Consider the following 5,493-nt stretch of genomic DNA (forward strand, 5'->3'; position numbering starts at 1 on the left):
AGGAAAAGGAGAGATATAATGAAAGTTCTATATAAAGAATATTAAGCTTATCAGTGATTTATTATGTAAAAGTTTATATGTGGACTGGAGGTAGAAGAGTCCAGGAGAAGAGGCAATGTGGATCAGGAACCATAAGAAATGGAAGGCAAAGTAATAGATCCAGAGAGAAGATGGGGGCAATGAAGAATCAGCAAACCATGCTAAAGAGTTCAAACAAAAAGTCAGTCAAAATCTATGTAAGAAAGTTGAGTAACACAGATACTGGATACCTATGGAAAAAAATGACTTTGATACTAAACAGAACTTTTTATGAACCACAAACCCACAGATTGCTCCTTCTTAAGTACAGAAATATCCTAAATGAGTAAACTAGAACAGAACAGCAAAAACTTAGGGAGCAAGATATTACTTTGACAGTAAGCAGGCAATACACAGCTGGGAGTATGAGAATGAAGCTTGAGTGAAAGATGTTGGTGGGTTTTCTTGGAGAAGCAGCCTTAGTCTCAGTTGTGATAAATAATTATTCCAAAATCGCAGCCAGCTGCTAAAAATGCAAACGTTTATTTCTCCTTACAAATTCAGCCCGGTTAGTTGAGGCCTATCTCTCTGCCCGGCTCCAAGAGATCTTGTAGCTTTGTCCTTGGCTTCTGCCTCTGTTTTCTTCAGCCTCCAGCCAGCTCCGACTCGTGGCTTCTCAATCTCCAGTCTGTCCCACCTGGGGAGTAACTACAAGCTTCAAAAGCTCCCTACATTTATGTGATCTCCCAAAGGTTAACTCCACCTTCTGGAGGGAGAGGGATTCTGGGTTTTCTCCCATAATACTCTTTGGTCCTGAGAGAGGCGTGAATTCAGACTAAGCTAGCCCTGAATTCTCGAGTGAACTCCATTGAGTACTTAGATACTTGAGCTCTCTAAAGGTGTGAACACAAACATTGTTCAATCAGTTCCACCTAATACCTTGCTTCAAGTTCTGGCCCAAAATCAGATCAAATCAACTCCAATGTCTTCACACTTTGTAAAGAAATGTCTTAACACTTTGTAAAAGATTCCAACAAAAGATAACAGGTTTTTTAGTTCTAAATTGTTAGTTTTTCAATAATTAGTTCTAATAGTCCCTCTCAAGGCAGCCAAAAAGGAAATGCTATCACATAATTTGATGGAAATTTAAGGTTCAGATTTCTTTCCTTGGGCTTTAAAATATTATTTTAAATGACACACTCCATAATTAAATACTATGATCATATATTTTGGGAGAAAAAGTGACTAAAATAGATTCAGTCAGCATCTTCAGTCATCTCAATAATTGAATTAAATCAATTACATAGATGATCTGACCAATTATGCTAGAGTTAGTTCTTTTGGCAAAACAATCTGAAAATAACTCAGTGTGAATAACAATAGATATTTATTAGTATTTAAGTAAGATATAGAATGGTATATTGGAAACAACATTGATTCTAAATTCTAGGAACCTGGGTTCAAATCCTACCTTCAAGAGGTATTAGCTGTATGATGATAGATTTTACCTTTCTATGCCCCAGTTTCCTACTGATAAAACTGGAATAATGATATTTGTATAATATAGATCATAGGACTGTTGTATGGAAAGTATTTTGAATACTTTGAAGTGCTATGGAAATGAGTCATCATGGTTGATAATGCCTGAGTTTTACAGGAATGTCAGACCAAAAAGATATTTTTTTTTTGTTTAAAGTGAACTTGAGGTTGGAGAAAAGAAAACAGTCATTAACATTAGGTTTTGATATATTAAAGACTTAAATTATATGCCACAAAAAGATCATTATTTTCAAAGAAGTTTACTATTTAAACCCAAAGGTTTGTTTTTACAGCAAAGTGATACAGTAAATAGAGTAGTGGTTTGGAGTCAGGGAAGACTAATTTCAAATCCAGACTCAGTCTTAACAATTGGAAGTTACTGACCCAAGCCACTTCCCTCAGCCTCAATTTTTTAAACTATAAAATAAGGATATTAATAGCTCCGACTTTCCAGGAGTTTAGTAAGGATTAATTGAAATAATATTATTAAAATGGATTATTAAATTAGTTGGATGTCACCCAATTGGGAAAAAAAATATTAAACTTTATTAGAAAATATATGGGTTGAACGAGATGACCTTTGAAGGTCACCTGATTTTTGGATTCTATGACCCTATGGCCTGGATTCAAATGCTAGTCCTTCTACTTATTGTTTGTGTATATTGGGCAGGACACGTAAGAATTTTCTGGTTGATCTTTTCTTATCTGTAATTTTGGATTAAATGATTTCTGAGGTCCTATATAGCGATAAATGTCAAGATTCTTTAAGCACATTTCTTTTCACTCAAAATATCATTTAACTTGTTTATTCAGCAGCCATTACAGTCTCCAAGCCAGGATGTGGGGGAGCAGGTCAAACATGGACCCAGTTTACAAGATGCTTGCAATTTAGTTTGTCAGATATAGTTATACACATACATTATGCATATAAGATAACTAACAAGAGGGAGCAGTTCAAAATACGTGCCAATTGAAGGAAGACCCTAAATGTTAATTATTCAGAAAAAGAAAAATGGTCAGAAAAACTTCATAGAGGAGTGAGGACCTGACCTAGGCCATGAAAAATGGGTGGGTTTCACATAAGCCAAAAAGTTAAGCAAATAAGGGGGTCCAATTCACTGACCAATAAAACAAAGGGCAGAGGTCTAATTCTGCTCCTCTTGGACAAAAAAACAACATATTAGCATTAAAGAGAAAGAAAGAGAGAGAGAGCAATTGAGAGAGACAGACAGACAGACAGAATCAGAATACACAAATGGGACCTACAGCAGTAGATAAACACACACAAGATGGCAGAGTCACACAGCATGGAAAACACCACTTTTAAGAAGACCCTAATGGGACCACAAGGCACTTTTTTCTTAAAATAGGCCTATGATTTCATTGGTTTAGAAAGCTCCTAATAAGGGAATCTCTCTACCAAAATACATTTGCAACAAATAGTCAAAGCCAGTCTGTATCAGAGGCAGGACTCAAACCCAGGACTTCATAATTCTGAGGCCAGCTTGCTATCTATCCCATGAGAACTTTCACTAGGTGCTCCATAAACGGTTTTTTTCTAAATGAAGGAATTATTGAATGAAAGATTAATATATAAAGGAATTAAATGTAAGCCACTAACTGATGGCTTCACTTCTTTATTGACTTTAATTTAGTCCTGTTACCCAAGGACTAATGAAAATATTGAAACTGAATTTGAACCGGAAATCTCCATTTCCTGTTCCTTAGAGGAAAATTTGGTTATATTAACTTCACTATTAACTTGCGAATTGATAAGCACATTATGTGCTAAAGGACTTGTATAAAGGCACTTACATTCCCAAACACCAATGAGCAAAGAGGGACATCTGGTGGTCATGGTTACACATTATAACATGGATCCAGCTGATCACTCTTCAGTTTAAAATATAAAATTATAAACTGTCACACCTGGCAAGGACAGGGACAAACCTATCATTTTAAAGATGACCATAATTATGCTCAAAAATTAAGTGATTTGTGAAAGGCATACATTTAATTAGTGGCAACCCCAGGACTAAAACCTAGGTATCTAAATTCCCAGGTCAGTGTTCTTTTCCAACTCCACCATATAACAAAACTTAAAGAGTTAGAAAATACACATTGTTTTAATTTTTGTTTCCTATCCACACTTTAAAAGACAAACAAATAAAACTCAAAATATTTCCAAACTCAGGCAAGGCCCTGGATGATTCACGAAGGTCTTACAATTTCTTTTCCCTCTTTAATAAAATTTTAATTATCAAACAAGAACATTTCCATACACTAAAGCTAAATAAAAACAAGTTATACATAATACTTCAGATCCATTACCTAAATATTGTTCCTTTTAATATAAATTAATTTTAAGATGGTAGTATCAACATTGCCCTCTCTGATTTCTTTTGTATATTTTTAACTGTTTTATTGACATGCTTGACTTTCTTCTACTTTTTGTATCATTTTCACTACTTTCCTCACCATTTCCCCCCTCAAATAAAAATACAATCAACCAGGACAAATTTTTTGCTGTAATTTTGCCTTCTTACCCTGTAAGAAAATGTACATCTATTTCGGCATGAAAACTTCTATCACTTCTCTATGAAAAGGAGGGAGATATCAATCTTCTGGAATTATGATTGGTCACTGCATTTATCAGGGTTCTTACATCTTTTGTAGTTGGTGTTTTTTTTCATAATGTGGTCATTGCACAAATAGGTTTGATTTTGCTCACTCCACTTAGAATCAATTCATGCATTTCTTCCTAAGTTTCTCTAAATCCAACCTTCTCATCATTCTTATTACATTTTTACATATCATCATTTGCTCAGACTTTCCCCCAAATTATCAAAAGGGTTTTAAAAAAACTCTTTTCTATTCGTTTTAAATGGACTCTCCTTTGTGTAATCTATAAATTATTCTATTTTCCCATGAATTGTCTTAGGATACCAGTCCATATCATTTTAGAAGCTTGATGGAAATAGGATCCACTAATTTTTCTGATAGAATTGATTATTGGTCAGTCAAAAAATTGACAAGTATCAGATTTTTTAGTTACAAAAGGCTGTCACCTAGTACTTTTTAATAGTCAAACTCAGTTCCCTCCAAAGAGTAGCATCCTCTTGGATTTTACATAAATTCTAAAAGACTTTCAAATTAGTGTTAGAACAAGACTTGAAATCTCAGGATTAAGTCTCCAAAGATTTCAGGACCATACATGTCTACCTATTTTTTCTCATCCAGCTTCACTGACTTTGGGTGGATTATCAGTCATAGACTTTCTAAAGTATCTTAAATTCAGTTTTTTTTTTAAATAAAATTATGACCAAACAATTTTTTTTTTCTCTACCACATGCTATGAACTTGGATACACCATAGGCAGTAAAGAAAAGATAACTATATTCCTCATTTAGATCACAAACAGTCCTACAATGTCAGACATCAGAATAATTCCAAACAAACAAATAACTTTAGTCTCTATACTTAAGAATAAATTAGTGTGAATATGTAGCTATTCACCTGTCTTCAACATCAAAAAGTACTCATGAGATACTAAAGAAGGGAAAGGGACCTGTATGTGCCAAAATGTTTGTGGCAGCCCTTTTTGTAGTGGCTAGAAACTGGAAAATGAATGGATGCCCATCAATTGGAGAATGGTTGGGTAAATTGTGGTATATGAATGTTATGGAATATTATTGTTTTGTAAGAAATGACCAGCAGGATGAATACAGAGAGGCTTGGAGAGATTTACATGAACTGATGCTAAGTGAAATGAGCAGAACAGGAGATCATTATATACTTCAACAACAATACTATATGAGGATGTATTCTGATGAAGTGAATTTCTTTGGTAAAGAGATCTAATTCAGTTTTAATTGATCAATGATGGACAGAAGCAGCTACACCCAAAGAAAGAATACTGGGAAATGAATATAAACT

The sequence above is a fragment of the Sarcophilus harrisii genome, chromosome 1, assembly GCF_902635505.1.
Source record: "Sarcophilus harrisii chromosome 1, mSarHar1.11, whole genome shotgun sequence".
NCBI classification, from domain to species: Eukaryota; Metazoa; Chordata; class Mammalia; order Dasyuromorphia; family Dasyuridae; genus Sarcophilus; species Sarcophilus harrisii.